The sequence below is a fragment of the Thermobia domestica genome, chromosome 17, assembly GCF_964235325.1.
Source record: "Thermobia domestica chromosome 17, izTheDome1.hap1.1, whole genome shotgun sequence".
NCBI lineage: Eukaryota > Metazoa > Arthropoda > Insecta > Zygentoma > Lepismatidae > Thermobia > Thermobia domestica.
Genome location: NC_137470.1, coordinates 160,233,617 through 160,259,871, shown reverse-complemented (window position 1 = coordinate 160,259,871; position 26,255 = coordinate 160,233,617). Strand labels below are relative to the sequence as shown.

Below are 26,255 nucleotides of genomic sequence, written 5' to 3'. Positions count from 1 at the left end.
GCGGTTTTTGTGTCTTAAATGGTATGGTAGCTGGACTTAAGACTACAAAATTATTTTTTAAAACACCTCGTATTCTCGGTCTTTTGTAGTACCGTCCCTAGATTCTAAGTGGGTGTCAATTATAGAGGGATCGATATAGATCATTACTGCATAACTTGGATTTCGATTTTTACAAGGTCACTTCCGGTTTTTGTGTCTTAAATGGTATGGTAGCTGAACTTAAAAGTATAAAATTATTTTTTAAAACACCTCGTATTTTCGGTCTTTTGTAGTACCGTCCCTAGATTCTAGGTGGGTATAAATTATAGAGGGATCGATATAGATCATTACTGCATAACTTCGATCTGGATTTCTATAAGGTCACTTCCGGTTTTTATGTCTTAAATGGTATGGTAGCTGAACTTAAAAGTATAAAATTATTTTTTAAAACACCTCGTATTTTCGGTCTTTTGTAGTACCGTCCCTAGATTTTAAGCGGTTTTCAATTATATAAGAATCTAGGTAGATTCTTACTGTATTATTTAGATTTCGATTTGTATAAGGTCACTTCCGTTTCTTGGGTTTTAAATGGAGAAATCAGCTGAACCTTGGACCATGTATTTACTTTGAAGAACACCTCGTATTTTTTGTTCTTCATGATGGCGTTCCCACATTCTAAGTGGGTTAATATTATAGTGTTACTTATGTAAATGAATAATGGATAATTATTGCTACAATTCATAAGCTGTCATTTCTGGTTTCGCTCTTGTTTTCAAAATTACTTTTTCATTGTGCTGTTTAATCTTCACCTTATATTTTGTCCATTGTTGTACATATCGCCGCTTAGTTGATACATTTATAATATTGAAGTATCACATTTTTGTTTTTAATTGGTATGTGCATATCGAATAATTAGTAAAACACTGTATGGTATTAAATTTCGTATGTTGCTGGCAACCCTGTTAACATTTTGTATTTAACGTAGCAGGTGTCTGCTAGGGTAACCGGGGTCGTATCTTCATCCTATGAATCCAATAAAGAAAAAAAAACTGATCATCGTCCGAGCTGACACGTCTGATTGGCTACTCTCGTTTCCGCCATGATGGTTGACTCAAAACATTGCAATTTTATTGGCGTGGAGCGGGCAGAGTAGATGTGGCGGAACTGTGACGTATGGCTTCACGATTTTGTTGTATGGGCAGATCCTCTATTTTATCACATCCTTGACCCAATCTGATGCTCCTCTCTAAGCGAAACGTATTTGAAGTTTCAGAAGCATTCTCAACTTCGAGTTGAATAAGATTTTTTGAGGCAAAAAACATTATTATTATCACCTTATTGAGGTAGATGAACTATAGTCCGCGTCACCCGAATTGGCGTATGGCATGAGCCAATAAGCTCGCAGCGCGCTGTTACTAAACCTTCAGGAAGGAATCTAATCATGCACAACTGTCCACAAATACGAATAAAATCAATTACGAAAGATAAGATTCCTCCCTGAAGGTTTAGCAACAGCGCAATGCAAGCTTATTGGCTGATGCTACACGCCAATTCGGGAGACAAGGACTATAGTAAATGGGTTGTTTTAATTTTGGAAAAACTACACAGCTCAAATGAAAGCACACTGCTCTGTACAAAAATGGACACTGAAAATAAAAGCATGAACATTCATATTTATGTTTTTAACGTGCTTGTATATACATTCAAGACATGACACAAGGTCAAAAGTTCAAAGAAATTGTACAGAATCGGGTGTAAACACAGTTTAGCGTATCAGTTAAAGCTCCTTGAACTATGTAAAGAGCATTTTCCCTTTCCGTTTGGTTCTTGCGTGCAGATTGAGAGCAGATTTCTACGGTTGGTGAACAGAGTACCTCCTCATCTGTCAAAAGACCTTGACTTTTTTTTGTGTATGTTTTGAGAAGTTGTATCAGCACGCTGATCACAGGTTTATCATTGTCATATCAGTGTTTAACATCTATATTCATTTCATGGAAGTAGTTTGCGTGAAAGTTAATTATAGTCCCTAAATGAAAGGGAAATGTCACTACTTCAAGGAAGACAGCCTTAACTATAGGGTGGAGCAAAAGTCTGCATACATACACAAAGATTTTTATACTATTTGGCCGGCCGCACATTGAACAGAGGACAGGGCAACCGATCCAAGGTTAAGTACTGTGATCAATGCAACAAAGCCTCGTATTCATTTTTGAATCGAGAACATACTAAACAAAGACCTCCCTTATGGTATGACTGAGATACACAGTCAATGCACTCAGATATCTCTCCACATCCTTCCTATTTCTCTCTCTCTGTACAGGGTGGCCTTCCATAAAGTCGGCTGTATATTGACCAGAGGATAGGACAGCCGAGTAGAGGTACAGTACTGCGATCAATGTAGCCAAGCCTCGTATCCAATTTGAATCGAGAACGTACTAGGCAAAAACCTTCCTAATGTTGTGACAGATACACAGTGAATGCACACAGACCTCTCTTTCTCCGCATCCTTCCTGTTGCTCTCTCTCTCTCTCTCTCTTCCAGGCCGGCTATATATTAACCAGAGGACAGGGCAGCCGAACAGAGGTACAGTACTGTAAGGAATTCAACAAAGGACCCTAACTCAAAGTCAATGCACTCATGCCTCTCCTGCCCCCTTCTTCCTCGGCTTTGCTGTACTGGCTCTGACCAAGATGCAGCCGACCTTAAAGTAGGATCCACATCATTACTATTGTTTGTATCCGAGGCAAAACCCTCACCAAGAATCAAACCCGAGATCATGCTCAAACCAGCGCGCTAGCTACTCAACCGCAAAGGGTACATTGAGGAATATAAACATGGCTATATTAAACACACACACACACACACATACACACACACTTGCTGAATAATGCTCTGTTGTCCGTGGGCGCCATTTTTAGAACACGATATATATATATTAACACGATATATATATATATTAACGTGACATTTGCATTATCCTGTAAAGAAGTAATGTAATGTTTACTTTCTATAACGTATGTTATTCCAGATGAATTTATTGAAGAACAAAAGTTGAAATAAAACCTGTAATTCCACCATACGGCTAAGTAGTTAAGAATTCTGTGGTTGGTGCGGGAGATACGGGTTCGATTCCCTGTGGAAGGATGTGGTTGGAATTCCTCAATAAGTCCACGATTCTCATGATTGCCGTGCTGAGCAAGGTCCCGAAATTAAATCTTTCAGTTTAACGTCCCACAATTATGCTTGTTAGACTAAGGAAGGCGATGATTAAGGCAAGTGAATGATGATGGAAGAATTGGTGGCATGATAACGTGGGAGAAAACGGGAGTACCGTGAGAAAATCGGCGGACACGATGTTGTCCACCACGAACTTACTTGGCCGAAGAATGAACAACGAACCCCACGTACTATAGTACGGAAGGTATAACGTCGTTCGCTTCCCGCGAAAAGTTGTAGTGACGTTTATGGGGAGTTGCCACCTTGGTTACTCGTAGGTCGCTGAGCGCGGTGAATGGTGAGTAGTGATTGGCTATTCTCTTACCACACCCCCAGTGACGAGCATTTCCAAGCGCGGGAAGCCAACGACCTTATACCTTCTGGACTTTAGATGTAACTTGTAAGCGCTCTACCACTGAGCCACCGTGCCAGCTATTTGTGAATCGAGTCTGTTGTTTCATCCTTCAACAGCAGTTCTACGTGAGTACGACGATAACGAGGCTGTTAACCACTGTTCTGCAAAATAGAATTCATGTTTCGCAATTATACATCACAATTATTGTTTTATATATTTTAAGTTTCAAATTCTCTTTGACAGAATTTGCGAAGACAGAAGATTTTGGACTGAATAATAACACGAATTCCCTGCCTTTAGTCGATTTCTTCTTGGATATGGTTTTCGTAGAGTTGCCATATTTTATAATTAGAAAAGCGGGGGATTCTTAACAGTAAGTACTGGTGTGAATTTGTGTGTTACAAACACTGACATGGAATCCTCCGGACCATTATTTTCTAGTGATTTCTTTGTTAAGTGACGCTTCCAATGTACTTTTCTAACGAAACTGAAGTAAAGCAAATTTAGTTTTTGCCTTTAATGTTTTATTAAGTTCAACAAATATGAGTTGAGTTGATTTTGAGTTTAACGTCCCTTTCATCAGCAAGGCTATATGAGACGGGATCTACTGATTAACATGGAGTCCTAATCACACGAGCTCCTGTCTTCAACAAACGTGAATCTCGAATTGTAAAGTAAGTATTACAGTAAGATGTATGTAATTGTAAGAATATCTATAAGGCAAGTTCCCCCTAAAAGAAAAGATATGTGGCAGATATTGTTCATACGGTTTTCTCTAAGAAACACAAAATAATCTGCTCACGCGCACTGGGCAAATAGCTCACAGGCTGAGCCTAAGTCCAAATTTAACTCAGTCGCAATTGAGATTGACACAGAGACTACGTTGAGTATAAGAACCAGGGCCGGATTTAGGGGGGGCGGTGCAAAGGTGCACGTGCACCCCCCTCTTCGTTGTAAATACACACTACCTAAAGTGAGAAGTTAGCAGTGAGTTTTGCAAAATCAATAGTTTAAAGTCAATTTTCTGAAGGTTGAAGGAAAAAAATATCATCGAGAGCAGACACTTAGCATTTCCAAAGGAATTCCTCATTCATATTACAGATCCCTAAAGACAATTTAAAAAACTCAATTTTAATTCAAATGTACTGGTAGTTATTGGTGCATCCCCCCTCAGAGAATCCTGGATCCGGCCCTGATAACAACACTTTATCAACAAAGTCGTCTAAGATTTTTCTCCAGCGGGTGGTTTTTCGTGATTAAGAGACAATTAAGCGGAGGACGAATATACGACCTAAAAATCAGGGGGTACCCGCTAAAATCGGACAATATGGCAACCCTAGGTTTTCGTCTATCTGGGGTTTCTAGGAAGTGAAAAAAAAAGAAAAAGAAAGAAAGCATTCCACCTTTGACATCATTACCTTTTTGGATACAACGATAAGAATATAGGTGTCTTATTTTTCATCTTGTCAATTATAGTGCGCTTTCTACTAATATGTTGTTGTGCTTCAATCCGTGTAAAGGACAGCATTTTTCACTCTCGAGACAATCGTCATTGCAGCGCCCTCTTTCGAAAGAAAGAATCCACAGCTTCCAGCGTAGGCGGGTGTCATCCTCTCTTTCTTTGGTCCCGTTCTCATGCAACGATTTCAGAGAAATTTCTCGCTCTCACTGGATGTGTGGAACTGTTCTATATTTTTGTTACCTGTCCCGGTTTTTTTTTTTCTTTTTTTGAATGTATCATTATTGTTTGTGTCTGTAATCAGAATGGTAGGCAGAGGTGACAGCTGAATCGTGACTTGGCGACAACAATTTTTTTTCTCTCTTGTTAATGCACGATGCTCAAGTGTCACTTTTGCGAGAATATTGCAACAAGAGTTGCCAGTATACGATGAACAAAAACGTCTGAATACATACATGAAGAAAAAAAAAACACTCAAAACTTTCCAATTTTCTGTACCGTGCAAAACTGTGTAGTCGTGCTTATGTCAACCAAAATATACTGTACTCTGTAAAGTTAAGAGTCTTCATCCCGGTGAAATTAAAATACCGCTAATTTTACTGTAATTATGTGATATATTCAAATAGATAAAAGATAATCGAAATGTGGAACAAGAGCGCCCTAGACAATATTATTTTACACGAGATACCGTTATCACGACTCACTTATCTGCTTTCGATTTCGAGCCTTTTTGAAAATCGGCATTTATTTTCGCGTTTCTAAAACAGCTGAAAACGGAAAGCCGCTAGGTGACTTGTGATAACGGTACCTCACGCAAAATAATATTTTCTAGGGCGCTCTTGTTCCATATTTCAATTATCTTTTATCTATTTGAATGTATCACATAATTACTGTAAAATTAGCGGTATTTTAATTTCGCCGGGATGAAGACTCTTAAGCTCGTGAAGATGCGTGTTTGGCTGCATAGTTTTTAGTTTGGTGACATAATCAATCGACATCTTCAAAGGAAAATTAAAATGGTTTTATCTAGTTTAACTTCCCATAATTATACTTGGATGATCTAACTACAATGAATGATTATAGAAGGCGTGGTGGAATTAGAATGTGGGGAAACGGGAAAACTCCGAGAAAACTCACGCACACGACGTTGTCCATCACAAATTCAGTTGGCCTGAGATCGAACCAGAGGCCCCTAGCAACAGAAATTGAAAGCACTACCACTGAGCCATTGAAATGCTACTTTCTATCAGAGCAGGGGCGGCTTTAGGAATTTTAATTTTGGGTAGACCCGCTCCTTCGCTTATGGATGCATATAGACATTTGATTGATTAATGACAAAAAATGAAATGAAATGAAATCTTTGAGTTTTACGTCCCACGATTATGCCGGTTAGGCTAAAGAAGACTGTGATGATGAGAACTGAATGAAATGGCAGAATGAAGAAAGTGGGAGGAAACGGGAGAAACCCGAGAAAACCCAAAGCACACGGTGTTTGTCCACCACAAAGTTCACTTAGCGGGAGGGGTCGTTCGCGCCTGGCTGTCTTGGGTACGGGAAGAACAAGCATTCAAGAGCATGGCTCGTTGGTCTAGGGGTATGATTCTCGCTTAGGGTGCGAGAGGTCCTGGGTTCAAATCCCGGACGAGCCCTTACTCTTTTTCAATTATCTTTCAGTTTTACGTCCCACGATTATCTTAGGCTAAAAGAGACTGTGATGATGATGAATGAATAACGTGGGAGGAAACGGGAGAACTCCTAGAAAATCCATGAACATGGTACTTGTCCACTATAAAGCTCATTTGGCGCGAGCTAAGATCGAACCAAGAACCTCATACACCAGAGATGAACACTCTACCAGTGAGCCGCCGCGACTCTTGTTACTATTTTAGTTTGAAATGTGAAAATAGTGTTTTTCAACCTTACCAATAAAGAAAGAAGATTCATTGCAATTTACGTCCCAAGTTAACTTACTGTTCTCTACGTATGTAAACACATGTTAAAAGCAAGTAATACGCATTGAAAGTTACGCTATGTTGCAAATCGTACTTCATGGTTACAAATACGCGAAGCAGTCGTTCGCACCTCCCTGTATTGGTATACGTAAGAAGGAGCTCTCAATAACCTGGCTCGTTGGTCTAGGGGTATGATTCTCGCTTAGGGTGCGAGAGGTCCCGGGTTCAAATCCCGGACGAGCCCTCAACTATTTTTTTTCAATAATAGTGTCCATATCGTAATTTTAATAAATACCGAAACTTTTTTTCTTTAAATTCTGCTGCAGTACTCTGAGGCTCATCACACATTTTTAAAATTTGATCCTATGCACTGAATTAAGATATTCATATACGAGGTCTGGCAATAAAGTAATGAGAATTGTTGGGAAAAAACAACTTTACTTACATTTCTAAATAAATACAATGTGATCACCTTCAAAGTACACCCCTTGTGCCTGCACAAACTTACTTCATCGGTGTTTCCATTGTTGGTAGCATCTCTGGAAGGCAACTTTTGGGATGACAAAGCCCGTGTTACAGCTGTTTGAATGTCTGTTTGTGCTTTAAAATGGTGTCCTTTAAGAACTGTTTTCGCCTTTGGGAACAGAAAAAAATCACACGGTGCGATGCCCGGAAAATAAGGAGGACGTGGTAGCACTATAATGGATTTTGATGCCAAATACTGCCAAACAGACAATGTAGTATGTTCTGGTGCATTATTGTGATGGAAGATCCAGGTGTCAGTAATCTCTGGACGAACACGACGGACGCGTTTTCGAAGTCTTTCGAGAATTTCTATGTAGAAATGTGATTTACTGTCTGCCCTGGAGGTACCCACTCCTTATGGATAATTCCTCTGGCACACAAGCATTCATTTTACCTTGGACTTCCACATGCGGGTTTGCTTTTGTCGTGGCATATCTTTCGAACACCATTGCGCACTTTGAAGTTTCATTTCGGGATCATAATGAAAACACAAACTTTCATCACCAGTGATAATCCTGTTCAGTAAATCCGGGTTTGATTCAACTTGGTCTAACAAATCAGCCTTCACAGTCCTCCCGTTATCTTTCTCTTGCTGTGTGAGATTTTTTGGAATTAGTTTGGCACACGCTTTTCGCATTCCCAAATTTTCATTTAATATCAGACGCACTGTGTCTCGATACATGTTCAGTTCATTGGCAATAATTTTCACTGTTAATCGTCTATCCGCTCGCACAAGTTCTCTCACCCTGTCTGTGTTCTCTTCCGTTCGTGTTGCTGTGGGTCGCCCACTGCGGTGTTCATCTTCGATTTTTGTTCTGCCTTCCGCAAACATTTTGTGCCAACGATACACCTGTGCCATTGATAACACTTCATTTCCAAAGGCCTACTGAAGCTTCCGGTACGTTACCGCGGCAGTCTCATCAAGCTTCACACAGAAGGAGATTACGTAGCGCTGGTCAATACTACGTAGGTACGTGCTTCCATTGTTGTGACGGGAGTCCAACACACGACCGCACTATTCAACCTCTAACTCCAGAATGGATAATATTTGGTGAGTGCCATGTGCTGTGCTAGTGAAGCAGGCCCAGTGTCACACGCTGGCGGCGGTTTCAGTCTGCAGGGTTGCCAGCATCAGCTGAAAAAAATTCTCATTACTTTATTGTCGGACCTCATAATCACAAGTAATACGAGCGTAAAGAGTATGAGTGTCACCGTTAGGAAAAGTCAAACAAAAACAAGCTGCTGTAGTGGTCGCAAGCAGTCGTAAAGCTTGACGGAGATTTACTAAGTATCCAATGGAACGCGAGGCTATGTCCCGGTCCTCAACCCCTATCCATGAAATTTTGCCAGTTTCGTCTCTCGTGCTATACGGAGAACATCTTACGAGGCTATGGAGTTGTTGAATTCTGGTTATGTTTGGTTTTGTTTATTTTTGTTGCGTTGTTTTATATTTTTGCTATTATTGTTATCGTTTCAGAGTCCAGGCTTCACGAATCGTAGTGGTCACTATAGTTAACATTATATTCTGTTCATGTGCAGCACATAAGTCAACAATAATTTCTACGAACAAAATAAAAACAGCCAGTTATCATTACTACATACTTTACAGGTGAGTTGATTTCGAGTTCAACGTTCCTTTCAGCAGCGAGGCTATATGAGACGTGGGCCTACTGATTAACGTGGGATCCGAACCACATTAACTCCTACTTTACAGCAACACAGAAGTTCGGTTTTATGATTTTCTCGAAGTCTATACAGGGGGCATGGTGGCTTAGTGGTAGAGCGCGTACATCTGATGCGTGATGTGTGTTACACAACTTCGTATCCGTGGGTTTTTTCAGGGTACTCTCGTTTCCTTCCACATTTTCATTCTACCAAGTCTTCCATAATTATTCATTTGCCTTTATTAATTATCTGTCTCCCTTAGCTTAAAAGCCATAATCGTGAGGCTTTAACCTTTGACTACAAATTTCTCTAATGTGAACATTTTTTATATGTACGACTCCTTTAATGTGGGATATTCCTGACATCTATACGCAGTTTTGGAAACTAAACAGTCTCCTGATCACATCTGACCCGACGGGAGAAGAACATGTATTTTTTAAAAATAATTTTCTAGAAACAAATTCCCAACGATGTTTGAATTATTCGCATGGGACACATGTATCCCGTTGGTAGTCAAATGCTTAAAGATTTCACTTCGAAGACTATACATGAAAGTTTTTCCTCAACAATGTTGTCTTGTCGACTTTCATGTGATCTATCCAATGATATGTGTTTTTGTATTTGAGCGATATTTTAGATAAATGAAAATAAAGAAAAAAAACTAGTGATAATTTTAGACTTTCTCTCAATAAATAGGCCTATATCATGTATTGTCATATTGCTAGTGCTGTAGTAAAGAGCTTAATTCGAGCACATTTCTACATCAATTTCATCTCAATAATTGACATGGCTATCATACATTAATTTTTAAGTCAATATAAACATCAATTTCAGTTAGGAATTATACAGTTTCGTATCTTCTTAGTAATATTTACGGCACTGTTAGAAGTATGAATGCCACTGTTAGAGGTATGTATGAAACTAACTAACTCACTAATTCTATGGCCTATGGAACCCGGAGATTCAATACTACGTTCACAAAACCTCTCCACTAACTTCTGTCCTTAGCCAACTGATTCAGTTTCTACTTTGTATTCCTATTTCTGAGAGATCCATCGTAATATTATCCTGCTATCTGCTCCTAGGTCTTTCTAATGGTCGTTTCCCGATTGGACTTCCAGTTAAAACTTTGAAAGTGTTCCTACTTTCTTCCATTCTGGCTACACGATGTGCCCACCTGAGCCTCCTAGACTTTATGACCCTAACAATGTTTGGTAAACGGTATAAATTATGCAGTTCCTCGTTTTGAAGATTACATCATTCCTGTTTCTCTTGGATTCGAATATTCGCCTCACGATCTTCTTCTCGAATGCTTTCAATCTAAGTTCTTCCCTCAAGAGTAAGCGACCATGTTTTGCAACCAAACAGGACAACAGACATGATTACCGTTTTATATATTTTAAGCTTCAAATTCCTGGACAGAATTCGTGGGGAGAAATTTCCGAAAGTAGACTGAGCAAGTTTTGGAATTATTGTCTTCAATTACTTGGATTGTAAACAGTTCTGAAATTAACAAGAAATTAATCTTTAAAACACTTTCTGGATACACCTTAATTGTAACACGCTGACATACAATAGCCAAGAATTAGTTAGTAATGACGAGATTGCAAATTCATTTGCTACATATTTTCAGTCAGTCTATAATAACGAAGATATCATGGATAGCAGTAGTAATAGTAACAGCTCATATGAGACACTGGACAAATTAAGGATTCTAAAAATTGAGATGACTGAAATTAAAAAAGCAATAAGAAAACTGAAGGGGAAAGGAACGATAGGACCTGACGGTATTCCAGATTATATAGTAAAGGGATGTGAAGAACACTTTCTACTTCCACTCTATATTTTATTCAACCTAATTATTTCTACTTGTAAATTCCCCAGTAAATGGAAAATAACAAAAGTCTGTCCCATTCCTAAGTCTAATAATGGTAAAGATATTCAAAATTATAGGCCTGTATCAATATTGAGTACTTTTGCTAAAGTGTTTGAATCTATTCTTTATAAACGGATTGAAAATCATATAAAACTATCAATTTCAGAATACCAGCATGGCTTCGTCCAGGGTAGATCGACAGTCACAAATCTCAGTATTCTTAACAATTTTGTAGCAAGAACCCTAGATCAGGGTGGTCAAGTAGATATTATCTACACCGATTTTGCGAAAGCATTTGATAGAGTAAATCACAAGGTACTAATAGAGAAACTTCGTCAATTTAACTTTTCCGCAGAGTTAATTGGGCTCTTCGAGTCGTATTTGAGAGACCGAAGGCAGTTCGTTGTATATAAGGGATACAAGTCAACCGAATACTTGCAACTATCTGGTGTTCCACAAGGATCAAATTTGGGTCCACTACTATTTGTAATATTTATAAATGATCTTCCTAGATGTATAACGTATTCCCACAAACTGTTGTATGCCGATGATCTCAAACTTTTTAGATGTATAAATTCCATAAATGACTGTAATCAACTTCAACAAGACATAAATTCAGTGGTGCAATGGTGTCAAAGTAATTTATTGAATGTAAATATTAGTAAATGTAAAATCATGAGTATTACAAAACGTAAAAAACCAGTGCAATTTAAATATTCAATTAATGAGACTCAACTACCCGTTGTAAGTACTGTCAATGATTTAGGAGTAATGTATGATACGAAATTTACATTTGAACCGCATATTGATAACATAATAAATGAAGCGAACAGAAATCTTGGGTTTATTCTAAGAATTAGTAGGGAGTTTCGTAAACCTGCCACACTTCATAAATTATATCAAACTTACGTTCGATCCAAACTCGAATACGCGACGCTTGTATGGAACCCAGATACAAAAATTAACTCACTAAAAATAGAAAAAATCCAGTCCAAATTTCTTAGATATCTTGTATATAAGGAAACAAACATTTTCCCAAGAACTGAAAACACTAATTCATTGAATAGGAATTTTGAAACTCTAACCCTCAAACAAAGAAGAACGTTATCTGACATGATATTTTTGTACAAGGTACTTAATAATAAGCTAGACTGCAACGAATTGCTTTCGAGCTTTCAAATAAACGTTCCAGGTAGAAAAACACGTCCAGAAAACTATAACTTATTTTATTGTGCAAAAGCAAGGACTAATATCCTAAATAAGTCGCCAACATGGAGGATTAGTGCAACCTACAACAGACTCTTAAAAATGACAAATAATATAGATATTTACGCTGATTGCCTCACAAGGTTTAAAAGGGAAATTGTAAATATATTATTTCATGAAAGATGAACACTGTAATTGGGTATAATACCTGTTGTGTTCTGTTTCAATAAATAAATAAATAAATAAATAAATAAATAAATAAATAAATAAATGACCGTTATTTCGGTGTATACTGGCAATCTTGGTTTTGCGCGGTCGTTGATGAAAGTAGATTACCTGAAGATGAAGCAAAAGAAAAAAAGTCGAGCTGGAGGTTTGAAGATGTTGAACCAACCGGTTCTGCAGTTAGTTATATGACAATACATATCACTGTTTGAACACTAGCTATTTAGTGAGGTGAGCTCAAGTGTACGGGATCAGCTTTCTAATCAAGTACAATAACTTCGATTCTCGGGCAGTTCACGCAGTACATTATTTATGTCCTTTTGTCTCGCAAGTAACTAATGCAACATTTCAATCCTATAACTTCTTTGCGTTGTTTTTTTCCTGTACAGAAGGATCATTCAATTTTGAGTTTAAACGTACTTTTTATGGATATGGACATGCTTTGCGTTTCGAATTCATGCTTGTCTCATGCAGAGGGAACTTAATAAAATCTGGATTCATGTCCACAGATACAGGGTCCGTCAAAAAGACCTCACCTACTTGGAGAGGGCGCTGTGTGAGTTGTGGTGGGGATTCAGTGGCGGAGGGGGTGTCGATCGATAGCGGTATACGTGCCATTTGCAGTAGTCGCAATGACGTGACCCGATAAGCATACTGCGTAGTAGTATACTGTATTTGTAATGGTGGTTCTGTGTTTACTACTGAGCGGGTATTTCGCATTCGATTTGGACTTCGCCGACATAGTTCTGTTCCGGATAGGAAAACTGTTCAAGTTTCGGTATCAAACTTTATAGGTACAAGTTCTGCACCGAGAAAAAAAAATGTCCGAACTCGGATCGTAACAACGCCGGAAAATATGGCGCATGTGAGAGCATACATCCAGCAATCTCCAAAGCGTTCAGCAGTTAAACAGGTCGGCCAGGCGATTTTTATCTCAGTGCAGAAGCTGTTGCCCCAAAGTTTGATACCGATTTTTTTTAAAATCCCGAACAGAATCATGTTGGCCAAGTCCGAACCGAATGCGAAGTGCCCACTGAATAGTAATCACAGAACCACTATTACGAATATACTTCTCCATAACAAAAGCATGATGCTCACCGCTCCACGCCGTTACGACTACCGTAACACAGGGTTACTTTGCACATCAAGGGTTACTTTGCACAAAATATGAAAAGCGTTTCACAGTCCTCTGTCGGCAAAACCATGAACAGAAAAGAGGAAGTTTCAACTGGCACCGTAAGATAGAACATCTAACTGTATTTTGGTTATAATATTGGCGATTAACATAAGTTCTAATTACTTTGAGGGTTCATTCTTGTAAGATATCGAAAGCAGTCACTGTAAAGGCCGCCAAAATTTAAAAGATACCACGTACAAGATTTTCCGTCAAAGTTAGGTCAGTTTCGTAAAATACTACTGTGTATAATGGAACTTTGATGTAATAGTTGAAATTGAAATGTGAAACGTTTTAAAGTCATAAAAAATAAAACTGGGAGAAGGCGGTTTCAGCCTCCACTTGGAGTTACTTTGCACCGGTCTAAAATCCTGCTTAGATAGGAAATTATTACTACTGGAACCTCCTGCATTCTAAATTTAGGTAAATTTCCTATTTAGGAAGATGCCGGAATGAATTTCTTGTTGGAAAGTAAATTATGAACAGTAGTGGATCCAGAAGAGTAGTTTAAGAGAGGCTTCACTCACAGACTTCGTTTCTTTTTTCTTTTCTTTTTTTTTTTTTTTTAGAAATCACTAGACTTTTTTTGGCAGGGGGGCTTGAAGCTTATATGCATAATAGTGACTAACGTTAGATTTTTTAAAAAAGAAATCATGCAATTTGGGTGTATTTCAGCCTAAAAGTCCCAAATCCCGTAAATCTTCTACTAATTACGGTTGGGGTGATATTCTTGGACATAAGGAATAACCAAGGCAAATCAGTTGGCGGGGATTTTTCTTTTTTTCTTTCTTTTTTGGTTCCTGAGTTTGCATTTTTGTGGGACATATGCTAAACTATTAGAATGCGGTTCGTGTGCCGGTACCAGAAAGTACATAATTTTCTTTACAAATATCGATAATTCAAACTAAGTACTGATACCGGTACCATTATTCTAATATCAATATTTGTAGACTACATGCAGTTTTGTGTAGAAAGTAAAATGTATAAATACTGAAGCGAAAACATTGTACAGAAACGTTATATTCGTATCTTGAACATACTTTTTTTTGTATGATGTGCAAAGTAACCCCAGCTATACCCAGTTACCATTTTATATCGTAAAGGTCCGATCCACCAGTATTGTAATAGAACGATGCTTGAGCGATTGACCGTAGAAATTCAAACTCCGATTAGTAATAATTTAATAGCCTTATTTTATTACAATTGTAAACTCTTTATTCAGTTGAGAGGAGATCATGGGTCAGAGTTGATGACGATGGGTTTTGGTGGATGATAGGTCAGAGTGTGTCATGGTGGGTCGTGGGTAACGGCGGGTGGTGGGGCAGTGGGTCATGGGTCAAGTTTTCATTGACCCATGCCATCTCTGATTATTAGCATAAGTTGGTCTGGAACCATGTCAATTTATTACATAATTGAATTTTCCTTACAATTCACGGGGCCATGGTGTATCAGTGGTAGAGCGTTCAGCTCTGGTCATGGGGTCCTGGGTTAGATCCAAGCTCGCGCCAAGTGATCCCTGTGGCAGACAAACACCGTATTCGTGGATTTTCTCGGAGTTCTTTTGTTTCCTCCCACTTTCTTCATTCTACCATTTCATTCATTTCTCATCACATTGCCTTCTTTAGTCTAGCCGGCATAATCGTGGGACGTAAAACTTAAAGATTTCATTTCATTTCATTTGAATTCTCCTGTATATAATCTTGATACAATTTTCGTGAATCCAGTAACATGGTATGCAAAGGATTTGCATGTTGCAAAATTATTGAACTTTTTTCCCCCTTTGGTTCCTCTCCTGTGCACATCGACTTTGCCTGACAATACTTCATACACTTGCTTCAATCAAGCACACTTTCTTGAATATGTATTAAGGGCAAAATATTGCTAAAACCAAAACACATACGACGTATGTAGAATAGGGAGAAAAGGAAACTAGGGTGAATGAACAATTTCAAGAAGTACAGACAGTTGACAATGTGCTTGCCAAAAGGACGATGGGAGATTGGCATAAAAAAAAAAAACAAATGCCACTTTCTTTCAAAAGCTGGTAGTTTTCTTCTTTGAGTTTCCGGTCACGATGCCTGTTGGCTACTCACTTTACATGGCTGTCACAGTCAAGGTTGGAAACTTCTTCATTCACTTATGGCATTAAGTTTTCTTATGAGTTTTATTTTACTGAGAAGTTCGGGCCTGGGATGGTTTTTATCATTTCACTTTGACGGTGCAATTTACGGGAAGGGAAGGTATATAAAAATATCTGAAATGACCAGAATTAGTGTGGAATCCATAGTTTAGGGTTCGCTGAGATGAACAGTGACACTTCCAATTCCATTTAAATCCAAATTTAGCCAACAATAGTAATTTTTTTATTTTTATTTATATAGATTTCTTATTATTTTCTGATTTTTCATTACATTTGCTTTGGTTTTATTGATTTGAGAGCAGGGACGTTATTTAGGGGGCAGGGAGGGGCAAATGCCCTCCTCTGAGTTTGAGTTTTATATACATTTTATCAATAGAATAGTAGTAAATCAATGAAAGGCGTGAAATTTTACTTATATCAAGGGGTCTTGACCACCCCAAGCAAAATCTGAAATGACGCTCCTGTTTGAGAGCGCTTCACTAATAGTAAAACGTGACTGAAATGAAATCTTTTGAGTTTTACGTCCCACGATTATGCCGGTTAGGGTAAAAGAGACAGTGATGATAAGAAATGAATGAAAATAGTGGAATGAAGAAAGTCGGAGGAAACGGGAGAACCCAGAGGAAATCCACGCATTCGGTGTTTGTACACCACAAAGTTCGCTTGATACGAGCTGGGATCGAACCAGGGACTCCATGCACCAGAGGTGAATGCTCTACCACTGAGCCATCGTGGCCCCAAAAAGTGACTAACGGAACATATCATTATTTTTTCTTATTTTAACACATTTACCGGGTAATCGAGGCTAGTTATTCATATATTTATTATTACTAATGTTCCAGGTTCAACGTTGAATCCATTTAGCCAGAAAATTATGCACAAAGAAGAAATAATAATAATAATAATAATAATAATAATAATAATAATAATAATAATAATAATAATAATAATAATAATAATAATAATAATAATAATAAAGAATTGTGTGAGAAGTTTGACAGGGCCTATATATGAAAAACACTATTCTGTCATTTGGCTTGTCGTTGAGGGAACCTCTGTCGCAGTATTCGTACTCGAAACCTCTTAATTCTGATGCAAAAATACTAAATGTTACGTATGCCAGTTCTTGGTATTAATTAATTGTACACAGTAGTTGCCTTTTTTTTCTTTTTTTAAGCTAACTGAGACACAGAACGTGCCTCAGCAACTTACTTGACCTAACTACATTTGACTTGCTTTACGTGCTCTACTCGGTCAACTGACTTTGCCTAGGAACGACAGGGACACGAACACAGAAACATCGAGGACAATTAAAATCACAAAGGCTCTCCCACCGGAAATCGAACCCGGGACCCCGTACACCAAGGGCGCACGTGCTAGCCACTAGACCAGCGGGGAGGGCTACTATTAATTGGATTATGGAAGCTGTCCATTAATTGGATTTTAAAATATTGAGACCCCGTCATTTTTTGTACAAATCCAACAGTGCAATAGTTTTGTTTTATTTCCAACGCTGCCTGACGGAGTTGGTACAACCAGTAAGAAAATGTAAGCACGACTTGTAGGTGTTGGACCTCCTTGCCTCGCGGATGAGGAACACGAACCAGCAACTTGTGCAGCATAATGCAAAAGGTGAAGGTAGTAGTTTGGCACGGGGCTATGCATTGATAGGCGTGGGAAGGTAGAATTTTCCTTCGTTTTAGTGGGTTTTAGGGGCTTTCTTTCTGCTATATAGAGCAGTGGCAATGACCTGCTTCTGTTCGTTGCGATCTTCTACTCGTAAGATGAACCGACTTCTTTGCGTGTTCTTGTGTTTACAGAGTTTTTCCTGTGTTTGTGTAATAATCTGATTTCTTTTGCTGCTGTGATTAAGTGTTTGCTAGTGATTCATGCGTGTAGTGTTGTGGTAACTTGAATAGTGTTATTTCGCTTGATAGGCAAAAATCTGTTACTTTTTTGATGTACAGTATTTCTTCCATTTTTAGCAATCCTTTGCCTGCGTCTTCGGGAAATTCCGTCGGAACTTTCCTATTTTCTCCCTCATTAAATTTCATTTTCTCCCTAATTAAATGCCATTTATTGTTTTCTCCCTGACTCATTTCCTATTAGTGTTTTCTTTCTGAGTGACTGTGAGTACCGTTGATTATTTCTCCCTATTTCAGTTCCGTTGACTATTTCCGTCCGAAGGAAAATTTGTTTCTGAAATTTGTCTCCGAAAAATGTAACTTTTTCCCATCTTTTAAACAATTGCTTACCTCCTCAATTTTTAAAAGAAAGGGCCAACGAACGTTTCTTTGACGGAGTTGTTTTTAAAGCTATAATAGCAGAATTCTTATGTCCTTTGGATATTTGTCATAATTACAAAATATTAATAATAATAATAATAATTAAGTCTAAACTTGTAATAATTTGTAAAATGTATAATGGCTTTCGTCCAACAATAAGATAAGAGTCTTAAGAGGTCATGAAATGCGAATCGACTCCTCTAATCTGTCGCCCCCATTCACCCCTTTTTTTTCCCAGCCTCCCCGTATGGAAACGAGAACGCCCACGTAGACAACCACTGATCTATTTGTTGATATATATATATACAGTGGCGGATCCAGGATATTATCAAGGAAGGGACTAAACCATAGTTTGCAGCTTTATGCAGTGTAAAGCAGGATTGAAGCCCATTTTATCCAGTGTAAACCTGAGCGTTAAGGGAGAGCTATAGCCCCCCCCCTTGGATACGCCACTATATATATATATATATGTCATCTTCAGACAGTGCCATAGTTAAAAAATAATAACGTCGAAGTATTAACAAAAAATTTGCACTATATTTCATTTTACTCCATTTGGGGGAACGGTACCTTCGTGGTAGAGCACCTACCTCTGGTGTGTAGGGTCCCTGGTTCGAACCTCGGCCAAGTAAGCTTGTAGTAGACATCTTTCTGTAGGTTTTCTTGGGTACTCTCGTTTCCTCCCACTTTCTCATTCCACCAATTCGTACATCATCATTTACTTACACGCCTTAATCATCGTGTAGCTTAGTCTGAAGGGTAATCGTGAGATGTTAAACTGAAATATTTCATTTAATTTTCATTACTCCAGTAACCGTACTCATAGGCCACATATCTCATTAGTACTGTCGTATTGATAGTATCATAATCAAGAGATTGGTAGGGTATCAATTTCATCTTAGTAAGTGACATAATTATTGTAAAGAATCAAATTTTGGTTTTACAGAAAGAAATGTGTTTTCCTTGATCTTATCAAAAACTATACATTAGAATTTACACCCTAATTAACTAACTAACTCTATGACCTATGGAACCCGGAGGTTTAATGCCACGTTCACAAAAGCTCTCCACTGACTTCTATCCTTAGCCAACGGGATCCAGTTTCTACTTTGTATTCCTATTTCTGCAAGAGCCATCTTAATATTGTCCTCCCATCTGTGTCTAGATCTTCCTAATGGTTCTTCTTTGATTGAGTTTCCAATTAAAACTTTGAAGACGTTCCTACTTTCTTTCATTCTTGTTACATGACGTACCCACCTGAGCCTCTTAGACTTGATGATCCTAATAGGGCGGCTATTCAAAGCGTTCGCAACGCGTTTTTATTGCTCATGCCTACGCTTGGAATACGCTGACCATGTATTTAAATGTGGATGGCTAATCACAAATGCGAAAACAGAAACGCGGAGAAAACGTCAGCTCTAACGTATTTGGAGCTTTTCGGAACAATACACTGCCAGCTGTTTAGAAGATGTCAAAAGGAAAGATGTTACCAGGCAAGGGGGATTTTGGCAAGAAACAGCTGCTTTGAAAATGATTTGTGCACACTACTGGAACTCTGGTATTATAGACCGGACTTGGCAAAAAACACCTGGAAACCCTGACTGGCTCACAGTATGATTTATTACTCTGGCGAAAGTAAATTTACCAAATAGCCACCTTGGTTGCGTTCACTCTAGGGGGTAACGCTTCGAAAATGCATTCTCAAATAGCCACAGACTAACAATGTTTTATAACGGTATAAATTATACACTTCCTCGTTATGAAGTTTCCGCCATTCTCCATTCCCGATCTTCTTAGGTCCGCATATTCGTCTCAGGATGTTGTTCTCAAATAGTTTCAGTCTACGTTCTTCCCTCAGTGTAAGCGATCATGTTTCGCAGCCATACAGCACAACAAGCACGATTACCGTTTTATATGTTTTAAGATTCAAATTGCTTGACAAGTTCGCAGCGACAAAAGATTTTGAACTGAATAATAACACGAATTCTTTACTTTTAGTCGACATTTAATATCTTCGCGAATATGGTTGTGGTCTGTTAATATTGATAGTATTTACTTTGTGGAAAGTATTGTCGAGGATTTACACTCACATATGTCATTATTATTTCAGCTTAATATTATCTATTGACTGGTAGAGACTCATCTTGGACATTTTTGTTACACGCTATAGTATTGTAGAATTATTATCAGGGCAAACTTCGATGTGATTTGCATTTGGAAATTTAGAACTCTCAGGTTACCCTTCTTAAGAGTAATTTGTCGTTATATAAAGAAAAAGGTACAGCAACACTAAATGCACAGTTTTTTACTGGCACACAATGCCGTTAAAATCTGAGAACTCTGCGTGCATTTTGAAAAGTGCATGGACCATTGGGTGTGTAAATGCTCTCTTGGCTCATCCAAACTGTCGATCGGTGGCCCATAAAGACCCTAATTTACTGTTGGCTTTGGATAATAACTGCAGCCACGGACCATTGTGTTATTTCTGCAGGTAATTACGTTAAAAATGAACATTTTCTTTATTTGGTATTTATAAAGTAATTTATATGGAGTGTTCAGTGCAAAAAGGATTCAAGTTTACTTTTGGGTATTTTTGACATGTTTCATTTTTAATATCTTTATTTGAAGCTCCTTCTAGGGCTTACCAGGTAAAATATTCTTGATAATTCTTATAATGAAAAAACCAGTGTTAAACTTTTCTATTTGTTTTAAGGGAGCGTATAAACTGTATGGCTCTTTTTCTCACGACTTTGATTATTTGACTTGCACCCTTTGTGCTCTGAATGCTTCATACTGTATGTGAAATAAGTTGGAGCGGAAAAAAAATGAAAACTGTTTTTTCAAGTCGTACTACCGCTAAAAGTTGCGAATTGGGGAGGCTAAAAAGCAGTAAGATACAAATAAAATCGGTTTATATCCTCCAGTCGCGCATGAATTCTGAAGTTTGCCGAAATTTGGAAAAATTCACATATTTACTATGATTTTTAACATTTTTCAGTTAGCGTCTTCCCGAATGTAATAGCTCAAATGCTTTTGTATTAGAACCACAGAAAATACTGTGTAAATATTATTGAAATCCATTAACATTTTCCGGCCGCGCATTGCCTTCAAAGTTAATGAAAGTTTGGAAAATTATATACAAATAAAGGTAGATCACCGTTCAAGGAAAAAAAAAAAAAAAGGAAACTAACAACTTTCATGCTTTTTTTTTTGTTTTCTTTATTGAATACAAGTTTAATTTTTTTTAAATATTTTAGACCATTAGTAAGATACAAAAATCGTCGTAGAAATATGATTTTTTTTTTTTTTTTTTTTGCAAATTTTAGAGCATATTTGCGACCGCAAGAAATAAACCAATTTTATTTTTCCTTTTATTCCTTTTAACTCTCCCCAACTCGCAATTTTTCCGCGGTATTACGACTTGAGAAAGCAATTTTGAATCTCTTCAGACCACCCTATGTGCAATGTATTTAATAAATAATTGTTGTCAAACTTTATGATATTCTTTTATATAGATATGATACTACACTTTCTTCGAGAAAACTTGGTACTTGGGATATTACAGAGCTTAGTACATGAAAAATCTCAAACGTCTTGGAAATAAAGTGAATTCATTATTCTTTGATGTCTGTTGTAAGCAGCCCTTCCCTCTGATTTAGAAGAGATGGAGTGGGTCATTGGTTTATAGGTCAAGTGGGTCAAGATTTGTGAGTGGGTCATGGGTCAACAGGACGTGAGCCACTGCGACCCACCAACCACCGTGAGCTACTTTGACCCACCATGACCCATTCTGACTCATCAACCCACCGACTCACTCTGCTCAATGCATTGTAGACAACATTTTCTAAACACTGGTGAATTTGTGTACGTTTTACTTTCAAGGCCTCCATTTCTCTTTCTTTTTCATTTGTATCAAGTTACTCACCTGAAAAAAGAACTTCGGGCACTCTTGGATATTTATATTTGTAATTGTAATAATAGCAATAGGACTTAGCAATTGGATTTCGAGTTATTATTATTATTATTATTATTATTATTATTATTATTATTATTATTATTATTATTATTATTATTATCCTTTTCGTTCGCCTACTTTACTTTGATTTGAGACTTTCAAATTTCATTCTATTTTTCCACTAAAAAGTATCTGAAAAGTAATTCATCATCGTAATATGACCCATGACAAATACTTCACCACTTTATATCGTAAAAGATCAGATCCACCGGTATTGTAATAGAGCGGTGCTTCAGGGATTGACTGTAGAAATTCAAACTCCGATTAGTGATAATTTTACAGCCTTGTTTTATTGCAAGTGTAAACTCTTTTTTTCGGTGGAGAAGAGGTCGTGCCCCATGAGTCAGAGTTGATGACGATGGGTTTGGTGGGTTGTAGGTGAGAGTGGGTCACGGTGGGTTGTGGGTAAGAGTGGGTCACGGTGGGTGGTGGGTCAGTGGGTCATGGATCATGTTTTAATTGAACCACGCCAAGAAAGCTAACCAATATTATTTGGTGCACGTCGTCACTGGTTTGTTCACGGTGGGGAGAACCTTGAAATTTGAACCCTTCACGATGGCTCGAATTTATCCCGCGGTCTGTAGATCTACGTCTCATAGTAGTCCTAATGTTGAAAAGGGACGCTAGATTCAAACCGACCGTTGAAATTTCTTGTGCTTAGAATCATGCCTGCACAAAAGCTCTCCATTGACTTCTGTCGTTAGCCAACTTCATCCAATTTCTACTTTGTATTCCTATTTCTGCCAGATCCATCTTAAGATTGTTCTCCCATCTGTGCCTAGGTCTCCCAAATGGTCATTTTTTGATTTGACTTCCAGTTAAAACTTTGAAACCGTTCCTACTTTCTTCCTTTCTGGCTACATGACTTTAACTGAGCCTCCTAGACTTGATGACCCCAACAATGTTCGGTAAACGGTATAAATTATGTAGTTCTTCGTTATTAAGTTTCCGCCATTCCCCATTCCCTTTCCTTTTAGGTCCGAATATTCGTCTCAGGATCTTGTTCTCAAATATTATCAGTCTCTGTTCCTCCCTCAAATTAAGTGACCATGTTTCGGGACCATACAAGACAACAGGCATGATTATCGTTTTATATATTTTAAGCTTCAAATTCCTCGACGCGACGACAAAAGATTTTGAAGTGAATAACACGAAAATGCAATGAAATTAAGTATTTTAGTTTTACGTCCCACTGTTATGCTGGCTAGGCTAAAGGAGACGTTGATTATGAGAAATGAATGAATTGGCGGAATGAGGAAGGTGGGATGAAACGGGAGAACCCTTTGGAAACCCACGCACACGGTGTTTGTCCACCACAAAGTTCACTTGGCGGGAGTTGGGATCGAACCCGGGACCCCATGCACCAGAGGCGAACTCTCTACCACTGAGCCACCACGGCCCCAATAATAACACGAATTCCCTGCTTGTGGATATGGTTTTGGTGTTTTAATATTGATCCTAAATATTTGAAAGTATCCAGTTTTTCGAAAGTAGTATTTCATATTTTAAAGCATTCATAATTTGAGTATTATACGATCCCGACGAACTTCCTTGTATTTAGTTTTTTTCTGCATTTACTTCTAAACTCATATCCCTGCAAGCGTATAAAAAGACCTCTATATTTCTTTCTGTTGTTGAGAGTTGACTTGTTAAAATCGAAAGGTAATAATAAATATATTAATGCTAAGCACAGTGGTTTTGAGTTGGTTTCTTTGTAGCATAGGTGGATGGCACTAGAACATTGCATCAAATCTTGTATCCAACCTTAAAATTGTATCAACACATCATCGTACACTTACAATTTTTAGTTGATGGAACCTTTGATACAATATGATAAAAAAAATGATCATACCTCAACGAAACTATATATACAGAATATCAATTGAGTGCAGTTCTTTCCTCGGTAATACAATCTGAATTGTCACATCTGCAGAATTTTATATGCTTGGCGCATTCTCTTGCCTAAATGAAAAATCGATACCTGTTTGTGAGTGCTAGAAGAAGCTGCTTCAAAGTGCGTTCACTTATATCAGGTTCCCTTAAACGAAGGCCTACGGAGCGTCTCTCTTCGCATAATTATCTGACTCAGTGTATTCCTTAAATTTGGTTAAAATTCCCTTTCTTTCTTTCTTTTCTGCATTTGTCTGTATATATTATGGTATTATATGTCTTTATACGGAATCGTATTTTCCTTACGTGTTTGCCCTTAACGTATTAAGTAAAATTATACTATTTAAAAATTAATTACCATCACCATGATAGGTGTTCTGCCAGTTCTGCCATTATTGGCAGGTCACTTGCTGCAACTAGAAGCTTCCATGCTCCACGGTCCTCTGCTAAACTCTTGCCTTCATGTACTTTTTTTTTATATCGTCCTTTAATGGTAATCTCCTTCGCTCCCTCCATCTCTTTTCTGCCACCATGCCCTCTAGCACGTCCCTCGTGATAGCTAGTTCTGTTTTAGCCAATGTCCTAACCAGTTTCTCTTCCTCTTCTCTATAGTGTATAAAATTGTTGTTTTCTCCCCCCACCATTTCTAACATACTCTCATTCGTTTTCCGCTCGATCCAGCTAATTTTCTCAATTCTTCTCCACACTCACATTTCGAAAGTTTCCAGTCGTTTTTCATAATTTTTGCATAATGTTCTTGTTTCTGCCCCACAAAGTACAGTAGAATACAGTACACTAAGCATTTTATGAGTCTCTCAGTTCTTTATTCAAGGTCTCACAAAACAGCATTTTCTTCCTCCTAAAGGCTTCTTTCGTCTTTCCTATACTTTCTTTTATTTCACGTTCGCATTTCATATCATCACTAATAATAGTACTCAGGTATCGAAAACTAGTCACCTGTTAAAAATTAACTGGAAATTATTTTTTCGTTGAAAGTGTCCGGATTAAGGACGGGGCTTAGGAGGACTATAGCCCCGGGCCTCCACTCAACTGGGTATCTAAGCAGAATCATGAAGATACAATCATCATCATAAAATAAAATATGACCATAAATATGAAACTTATTCCCTTAACTTTTCTACTGTACTTCCACAGAAATGTATTAGGTTAAGTCAGCAGGGCCACATATTTTTTTCTAGCTCCGGGCCTCCAGATGAGATAATTCAGCCCTGCCGTCCAGGCTGGATGAGTGTGAACCTACAGCTTTAAAGTGGAATCCAAACCACTGTAATACTTGAAATGCTCTTTCACCGGGAATAAAACGCGGGATCACGTACAACAAACACATGTCATTAGAGTGCGCGGTAACCACTAAAGGAGCAGGAAGGGCTAAACACTAACTCGATGTATGCCAACATTTACGGTGAAGACTTAAAAGACAAATTAGATATTCTGCCGAACTCAAGTTTTTGTAGATTATACGGATCACACGCTTTTGTAGGACACAATTCCGTTAAATGCAAGTTTGTGATGCTCCAGCTTTCGCTTTTACATCACAAGTTTTCAGATCACTGATGTTTAATGGTGCTTATATGTATATTTAACCTGCACAGTTATGTTTATTATTTGTGTTTCAATGTTATTTGTTAGTTTAAATGTATTTTGTATTAGTTGAGGTAATCTGAACCTGCACCGAAGGTTACAGAATAGTGATTGGCAGTGCGAAATAATTTTGGTGCCAATGTATATTTGTTAAAAGAAGAAGAAATTGTAATTATTACGATAATATATGTGAAATCTCCGACAAGAAAAAAAAATTTAACAACTCAATTTTCAATCAAATTTCCTGGATTTTGAGAAGCTTCTTGCAGTCAGAAAACGAACAAAACTGTGAATAATTAAAGTAAAATTACTTTAGTATTTGTTGGTATAAATAGAAGTAATAATGATACATGAGTAACTAAGCATCTCCGGCAGGATTATCCTGCCACAGATAAATTCTCCCAAATGTTCTGCATAATGTGTTAAATCATCTTGAAGCCAAATCTAAATTCTTGTGTAAAATTGTGTTTTAGTAATCCAAATATTAAAATTTCGATAATCACTTCATTAAATGCGTAGATGTTTGTGTCCGGCGTTACTCATAGTTTATGTGTAATGATTGTTAAGGTAATTGATAACAGGAGAATCAACAGCCAATATTGTGGATCGATGTGGATTTTAATGAATTTTTGGAAGAAATGAGGATGAGTTTAATTGCTTGGTGCGATTTTTTTTAGCCATAAATGAGGTA

At 37.8% G+C, this 26,255-nt stretch overlaps 1 protein-coding gene and 2 non-coding genes across 5 annotated transcripts in view; all 3 read left to right on the top strand.

The window, feature by feature from the left end:
* The window catches only part of Fhos (Formin homology 2 domain containing), a 792,187-nt gene that overhangs the window by 517,594 nt on the left and 248,338 nt on the right, over nucleotides 1-26,255 (top strand). The gene's annotated exons all lie outside the window — the stretch shown is intronic.
* On the top strand, nucleotides 6,587-6,658 carry TRNAP-AGG (transfer RNA proline (anticodon AGG)). The gene has a single exon. It is a non-coding gene; the product is annotated as a tRNA-Pro (tRNA).
* Nucleotides 7,134-7,205, top strand: TRNAP-AGG (transfer RNA proline (anticodon AGG)). Its single transcript has one exon. It is a non-coding gene; the product is annotated as a tRNA-Pro (tRNA).